Genomic DNA, 9,321 nt, shown 5'->3' with positions numbered 1-9,321 from the left:
GAGCAGACACCATGAGGTACGTTGTAGCTACTGTTTTGAAGGTTTACCTCAACGGCACATTCGTGACACTACTGGGCCTGTTCGTCAACAGCACTGAATGCCTTCTGCCACACAGGATGAGTCTCTGGCCGCTGTATCATCCGGAGATGGGTGTGTCCTTCAGCTTTGACTAACTGCTCCCAACAGTCTTGCAGTACCTTCATCCCCAGGATGCCCATCATCACATCTTGGCCATGTTCCAGTGCAGCTTTGTCTTTGATAACCAGGTGTACCCTTGACGTGATGACTTGACCTAGTGTGCTGACATCCATCTCAAAGCATCTGACATATGGTGTAGCTTCTCCACTAGCAGACACTACAGTGAAAGAGGTGGGGATCCCCTTGACCTCAAATCCTGCTGGCTTCAATTGCTCATTGAAGAATGTCTCTCCAACTATGGTCATTTGCGATCCTGGATCCAAGAGACAGGGAAACTCTGTGTCTCCAAACTTCACTCCAACCGAAAAACACTCGCCAACAGCCCTTGACAGGAATCTGTCCATCACATCATGCCCTGCTACTGCACTAATCTCAGACATCGATCTGGCCAGTCACAGGAGTTTGTCCTTGCGTCTGTTGTCGGATGTTCTTATCTGTCGATCCCCTTCAAGGTGGGTGTGACGTATGTATGCTAGGAAGCAACCTCTGCAAATCCACATGAATAAATGAGTCCTCAGTCCATAGTTTTTTTAAACTGTGCTGTCGTGTGCACGTGTGTTATTCTCTGTCCTTGCTTGTACAGTTACACCTCAGAATGTACACCTTGCGAATCTTCACTGTGTCGGTACCCTTTAGTTACACCTTGGTTACATTGTACTCGAGCAGTTTGCACTGAACAGTTGCACCTTGCACTTGCACTTTAAATCTGCGAAATCAAATTAAATATAAGAACAATAATAAGCACCTTTGTGCTCAGTTACACATCATGGATTTACATGAATAGATAAACAAATGCTACAGCTGTAAAACACTGCTCACTTACCCTGACACTTTGGGTTCATAATCGCATCTTTAACTCCTTACTCTTTATAATGATCTCCAATCATTATCAATACACCTGACTTTACAACTCTTTCCCTGTTTCAAACCTAAATCAACTTCACACGGTCCCTGAATTTAAACAATACAAACTATTATCTGACTTATCCTATGCTGTATCAGCATCACAACCAATTAATACCCTAGGTTTACATCGTGCCTTTCAACTGCACTCAGTAGTGTTCTCACACCATATAACCCTGTTACAGCCTTGTAATGATTCTATACACCAAACTTATTTGATTAATCAATTTCACTTATTATAAGTCTGATACACCCTGTTGTATTTTACATACACTACAGTACTAACATTATTCTTCCTTTTACTTTCATCTGCCATATAACAGCACCTTCATTTTCATGCTTTATACGCAACGAACACAACCGATTGTACACTGTACATTCATGCGCTACGTATTGACTTGCACGTAACTAACATACATGCTATAACGTACATACACATGTAAATCGTTCACACTTTTCTACACAAATTTTCACGTGCACTTATACCTTTTATCATCTTTACACTCATACATCATTTCAACATTCCTCAACGGAAATCTTGACTTTGCAATACTCACAACATTGGACTTAAGCAGATTAGCGTGAATTTACTTGCAGAAATCTCTGTCCACAAACACCCTGGTCTGTGATTTTTGAGGCTGGTAACCAACGCCCCCTATCAATCGAATAAGTCAATCCAGGCAACTCCCCGCTTCTGACGTCACTGGAAACCAACACATACTTAAAACTTACAGTGGGCCTGCATTGAGGGGGGTTGGTGCCATCTGTGATGTTCCCCTTGATCCCTGGGGTCTAGAATCCTCCCATCACCCATCTCCTGCGTTTCCTGGTTGGTGCAACGAATTACCTGCTGGGTAGCCAGATCGACCTTGCTGAGCTGGTGAGCGCTTGGATCGGGATAAAAATTCCCTGCGTAGGCCCAAGTAGATTCCTGTCCCCTCATATCTTGCATTAGGTGGCCCCTCCAAAGCTCCTTGGGTTCCAAAGCTGACCCTTATGTGGACATTCACGTGTGAGGTGAGCGAAGACTCTGCAGTGGTAACATATCCCTCTGTTCGGATTACCAGTGGTAGGTGGCTGTCTCTGTTGTCCTGGCTGGCCAGGGGGTGGAAACAACGATTGAGCAAGGCCATTTACTGCTGCTACAATTCCGTCTGCCATGTCCCTATCAGCCTTCAGAACATCTAGACTTGCATCAGCAGGCAGAACTTTCATCTGAACCACAGCCTGGTGGGCAGCACCTGACAAGCTGGATTTTGACCTCGCCTCTTCTTGCTGCTCTCCCTTTATTGCAAACTCCCTAATCTCCCAAAGAGAGATCGACGGTTTTAGCTCATGCATGTAGCTCAGCGTGTTTCACAGATACATGTCATCAATGCCTATGAGGAACTGCTCCGCCAGGGTAGCCTCTGGGTTCGCACATAACTTTGCATCCCTCACGGTAAGTCGCTAGAACCTCTTCTCCAAGTCTACAGCATAATTCCTGACAGACTCTCTACGTCTCTGTTTCCATTCGAGGAAAAGGACTTGCAGCTCTCCAACTGGTACATGGTCTTTGTGAGATGTCTCCAGGAAAGTGAGAATCTCCACTATAGTCTTGCCTTGTCTGAGGGACTTCTCTTCCGACTTGGGGCATCCCTAAGGTAGTCTACGAGAAATGTCCCCTACAGGTCTTCTAGGACAGCGTAGCGTACAAAAGTACTTCTCATAGCGCTGATGAAGTCAGCAACTTCTCCAACTTGTCCTGTGAAGGTAGGAAACCTCTTCTCAGGTACTAAAATCAGCTACAGTTGAAGACGAGCTAGGAGATCCTTCAACATTGCCTGGAATCCGTTACTCTGCGGGTTCCTTTCCACTGGTGGAATAAGGGGGCGATATTCCACATCAGCCCACTTCCCAATGGGGTGAATCTTCCCCTGTACGGCAGGAAAAAGCACCTGTTCTCCATCATCACCCACATAAAGCAGCCCCTTAGCTGTAGGATGCTTGTATTGGAGAACCTCCAAGTTGAAATCTCCATCCTCACCTACCAAGGGGAATCTGCACACCTCCTCTCCTCTCCTCTTACTTTCACGTACAATGTCATATTGCAACTGTGTTGTACCCTTCAACCGTCAGAAGGAAAAATATTTAGTATACTAGAATTTTTGATTTATTCCTGATTACAAAATGTTTACAAAACTGAGTTTGTAATACATGTACTACACTTCACACATTTATACACCACTGCTCTTCAAAAACAGTAAAATCACTTGTTCTTCAATCTACTCAAACTTCTTTATTACATTTTTGTACAAGTTAAAAAGAAACTACAAAACTACATGCACGCCAGCCCATAGCAACCGCCTCCAGTCCAGTCATCTGCAGCGATCCCATCCTCGTTGCCAGTTATGAGGGGGTGGTTTGGGGGTTGTTGGTGTTGTGTGTGTTGTTGGATGATATGTGGTAGGGCTCGTGAGTTCTGCAGGTCTTGTACGGGACTAGGGCACACAACACGTCAAGACAAACCAGGTTCCGATCCACATCACGTCCAAGCCGTTAACTGCAAGCAGAGAGGTGCCCTAGCAAGCACTCTGCTCTAAGCACGCCCTCTGCAGGCAATTGAAGCCATATGTTGATTGTGTACCCCTTACATCTGTTACTAATTCAGGTTTGCTTGTTATCACAAGATAAAGCTACTTCAATATCTGTCAATCAAAGTTTATCGCGTGTTTACACCCAAGTTTAACCTTTGATGGGAAATTTGTTGAGAAAGCTATTGCCACCCCTGTTGAGTGAGTAGACAGAGATGGTCAAAAGAATATTGGTCCTTTCCATATTGACCGGAACGATGTATAATCAGAACTGGGCAAATATGTTTCTTGCAAGAGAATAATGTCAATTTTTAATATCTTTAGCCAAGAAATAAATTTCCTGAGTTTTGCAGGGCCACGTAGACCACGAACATTTAATAATGCTATGGATGTATTTATCGGCATTTATGGAAAGGGCACCCAAGGGGATAGTTAATGTTCATTCTTTTCTCTTCGGAGACAACGACGTCGACTGCCTCTTGACGCCTCGACGTCCAGGGCGACGATGTTCAACTTTCCGGAACGCGATATCTCCAAAGAGCGGGCTGGGAGATAGATAAACGGGGCTCATGCTTACCTTCGCTCTCGTCTGCTGCCTGCTCCGCCCATGACCGTTTAGACACCTGCGTGTCCATTTCGTCGGGGTCACTCCCACTCCCGCTGTCGTCGTCGAATAATGACTTATGCCCATCAGTGTTATTTTCCAGTGATTCAGCGGTTTCTTCGCGGTTAGGACTGGTCTCCGTTGAGCCACCCCGAGCGGATGAAGTTCCTCCTGGGCCCTGCTCTTTTTGCTGGGTAGACGATGTCCCACTGGCACTGGTTTGAGGGGTATTGGAGCCCCCTTCGCCGGATGTTGAGGGTTTGGGGTCCTCTTCATCCGCCCGCTCCTTCCCCTCGAGTTTAACTCCCTCGGCAGAATTCGTGCTTCCGACACGCTGTTCTTCTTTCCTTGTTCCATCTTCTCCTCCTTCGCTATTGCTATCACTGCCCCCTTTCACATTAGTCCATGCTGAGGTAACTTTCAGCTTCGCCGCGAAGGAGACTGGGCAGGCTCGAAAGCTGTGCCCCTCTTTCCCACAAATAGTACATTTGATAGCGTCTTTACAACAGCAGAATCGCGCACCACATTGTTGCGTGCGTGTGCGCTTGTCGCAATACCATTCCATTAGATGATAATTTGATTAAGTTGGCAGCGCGTCTGCCTCCAGATCGAATGGACTCAGGCTCTATTCCCGAGTCTAACTGAGCAGTGATGTGTGTAATCGTACCGTCCTTTCTAGTAAGTAGGTCCCGTGTTTGAGAGAGTCACAACTCATGGACATAAAAGATCCCGCTTCACTCACATCCAACTGGACCCCCATGCCATGGAAGACCAGCGAGTGCAGCTGATAAAAAGGCTATCCAGCTATCTTCTCAGACAAAAAATGAAACAAACAAACAAATAAACATACAAACCAAACAATCATATACACTGTACCCTACTCCATCCTTGTTAATATACACACGGATGTACGCATGCACGCACATTTGGCAAGTGGTGTGGTATACAGTTCACCCGAAAGTTGTTCTAGATACACATACTAGTTTTTTTTACTTACATCACTTAAACCGATATCGACCCACTGTTGGTAAGTTGAATAGCAGAATGTTCCTTGTTAGAACGATTGCGAGAAAATCTGCCAGTGTAGTGGGGACTGGTGACAGCAAAAGCAGCGTTCATTGATTCTGCTTTTTGAGTCGAGGAATGCAGTTTTGTTTTCTTGAGCATATTTGGAGATAATCTTTTTGAGATAATGTTGAAGATTGTAAGGTACTTACATTACTTTACAGGATTCCAGTGTCTCCGCCTTGTGTATGCCACTTGTCAATTATCCTTCTTTTCCTATATGCACATCTTCCGGCCTTGGAATGAATTCACTGTTTATGTGTTTCACCAGCATCGCCAGCAGCTCAGACGGTCCCAAGTCATTGATGCTAAAGTCCACATTATAAGTCTTCTTGAGCCAAATGACCTCTCGCACAGCGTTCACGGAGGGGAAGGTTCGCAGTGTTTTTTAAATCTTGAGGAGTTTGCGAAGCATACTTATATTTCCATGTGCTCAGTTCGGCATCTTGTCCAATCATTTCTGTAAAGGCAAGCAATTTGCTGCACGGGATTCCTTCAACCAGTTTGTTCAGATAGGCTGGAAGTGGGCAGCAAGCATCCCCTCCTTGGACTCGTGAAACCTCGTTTTCGAGCTCAACCACAAAAATGGAAATGGTCAATGAAAGGATAGCATATACAGTGCACTGTATCAATTCTGCAATACTCGGCGTTTGATTGCTCTACACTGTGATCTGTATTTTCATAATATCTTTGAAATCTTAATGCCTATGGCTTCGCATCTAAACGTTGATGTGTTCCACGATTCTTTCTTTCCTCTAAACACAGTCCTATGTCTCTTTGGTTCGCTTCTCACTGATAACATTCCTGTGTCCGCTTGACGTCATCACAAGGCTCTCCTTGCTCACAGTCCTTGGCCTGGGGATTCTTGGTCACTGGCGCTGTGCAGATGAAAATGCATTGACAATTGAGTATATGAATATAAGAACGACCCAAGTCCAATTTTTGGCCAAATTCAGTTTGACATGGAAAATTGTAGCTTATGCATGGACTCATCTTGTGTGTAAATGATAAGTCCCAATTACCCCCGGAAGTGCCTGAAATAAATGAGTTAAATCTTATATGAATGTAAGAATGAAGAACTTGGGTCATTCTTACATTCATATTATAGCGCCCTCTCTCGTCCTTCTCTCATCTCTATAGCAGAATATCATGTATATATATGAATCAAAGAACGACCCAAGTCCATATGAATCAAAGAACGACCCAAGTCCATCACACAAAATGGCGTCTCCACAATTAATGTTAATGTTAATTGTCATAATAATATATGTTCTAATTTGTATATACAATGTTGCCTTCCCATCAATAATAGAATATTATAGGACAAAAAAAAATATGAAGTTTTTTTTAGTTTACTCGAAATGGTCTTCCATGGACTTGGGTCGTTCTTATATTCATATACTCAATTATAACCAGACTTGCAATTACTGCAAAGTCTTGAAGCAAACGAACGAAAGCTTAAGACTCGCCAATTTGCTCCGTACATTGTATGTGATACTAAGTGGTCCTAATACTTCGGGATGCTTAGCAAGTACATGTATATTAATAATGCTGATAAGGTATCTATACGTATCTTCTCGAGAGCTGCATGTACCGAGTCGGCCGTAACTTGGGAACGATTGTTTTCTTCACTCCAGCCTTGATCTCTGAGGCGAAGTTGTCACCTTTATCATCGGTCATATCTGAATCTATAGTTGAATGATCAGATTGAACATTTCTTCATCGTCATGACCTGTGCTTTCTCGTTCCCGGAGAGTCTCCCTGAAGATTTCTTTTCTCTTCACACTATCTCTTGATATGAAGCTTGTGGTCTTCGTGTGATATTAGCAGGCAGATTTGTGATTGATGGGATACTCGTGCATGCTCCTGCACCTATGGCAATAGCAAAATTGAGAACATACGACAGTGTACATACATTGTAGCTTGCTTTGGGGTAATGGTAAGCACTTTCTTCTGCAAGCCGTTATAATCCTGCCTCTTAATTTGGATGCACCGTCATGATTAGGCCTATGCTCGTCCTGCAGGGTTCTAGGGATCCAATTCCTGTTCTAGAAGGATGGATATTGGGGCATCATACCTTGCATTGGTGTCTTTTTTTGTGAGATGTCTGAAACACGAGAATTCATGACCTTATTCCACTTGGTTCAAGTAGCGCTCGCAGATACTCATTAATTCCGTTGCAGACACATCGGTTCTTTCATCTGTCGCCACACTCCAGTACTGCGGATTGATGACACAATTCTTTGATGGTTTACTATTCTCACATGTCATGTGCATGTGTTCACAATTTCATTTTGAATTCGAGGTGAAGTGAACTAAGTATTTTTTGTTAGGCATGTCAGAAGTGATCTTTTATGAAGCTTGTAAAATCTTGCTCGCCATTTCACAATAAAATGCAGAGTTTCCATCCTACAATTATTTTGTATGTTTTTTTTTTTGTTTTTGCTATGCAGTACATGTATTGTCCTCTCAAAGTAATTAAATCCCTCTTATCCCAAGGGTTTATATTAAAACGTCACTTGCGGACAGCAGTCCATATTAATGTTCGGGTTTTCTTTTCTCCCTTTTGCTTGCTTTGATAAACTTGAGTGGATATCTGGTCCCGGTTTGCGTACATCCGTAAAAGAACGAACTTTCATTTCTGCGTCGTCATGAGCACCTCTCCGCATATGATGTGGATCTTGGTCCCCGCCCCCTTGGAGTAGGACTACCAAATAGAAATCCGCCATTTTGTTGAATTATTCATTTTGTATTACGTCATACTCTGGGTTCACCTCCCCCCCCCCCCCCAAAAAAAAAAAAAAAAAGAAAAAAAGAAAAAAATAGCAATGAGTTCAGCAGTGCAGCGGCATCATAACATCAACGATCATCACACACAACACCCGTGATCTCAGTGTCACATACACGCAGCCAACAGCACCACACTGTATTGTCAGTCAGCGGAAGACGTGTATATGAGTAATACATATTATAGGAGTTCTTAGATTAAAATATCCACATTCTGAATTCTCAGCGTAGTTGTAAGATGTTCGAAAAAAATACATATAAAAGTATCATTACTGTTATATATTGTAGTAATTATAGCTACAAAAAGTCATAAAAAGGCTGAATTTGCATTGGGATCATTATTGCCAACTGATAAAATCTGCCTGCCATGTATGATGGCAGTGTGTTACTGCACATACTACAAACACAAGATTGCGCTATACAACACCGTAATCAGGGGCATCATAATACGCTGTATGTTTATCTAGGTATGAATCTTTCTTGGTTTCTCTTTTTTTCCTGTTGCACTTTTTTTCTGGTATCCTGAGGGAGACTTGAGGGAATTTCACCGACTAAAAATTTTAACATGATAATGCTGCCATAGAATGTTTATGTTGTAGAAAATAATGACTTTACGCACGAACGAAGGCTTTCTTCCTTCCTTCGGGTTTAAGGAGCTATTGTGCTTGTTCCAGGGCATCCTCACTCCGGAAAACCACCGGAACCTGGGGCTAATCGGTGTAGTTTCGGGGAAACCCCGGATTGACAAATAGTGGCGGCTTATCATTAAAAATATGGCTTTTGAGCCTATAGGCCTATTTACTGCACGCGTCACTTAAATTCCTTCCGGAATGCGCGGGCGCGGTGGGCAAAGACTCTGACAAAAGTGCACGTTATGCTTTCAGCCTGAGCGTGTTGCGAAATCTTTGTTAAAGGAAACTAGATCCCAAATGTGACTTTGGATTCAGTAAAGGCAAAATATATACAGTAGAACGCATGAGTGAACGTTTGAGGAAAATCGGACTATCGATTCCCAAGTTTTTAATCTTTAAAGTTTCGATGCCTTTATTGCTTGATAAGAAGGCTACATGTTCTACAATTCAGGACATCATGTGTGGACAACAGTACATATAAAGAAAATACATACAATATATATTAAAAAAATCAACATTCTGACTCTTCTAGCATAAGAAAAAAAAAGAATAACTTCTT

The sequence above is a fragment of the Diadema antillarum genome, unplaced genomic scaffold, assembly GCF_040938485.1.
Source record: "Diadema antillarum isolate AM-2024a unplaced genomic scaffold, OU_Dant_1.0 seq00001999_RagTag, whole genome shotgun sequence".
NCBI classification, from domain to species: Eukaryota; Metazoa; Echinodermata; class Echinoidea; order Diadematoida; family Diadematidae; genus Diadema; species Diadema antillarum.
Note: the sequence above shows the minus strand (reverse complement) of the source record.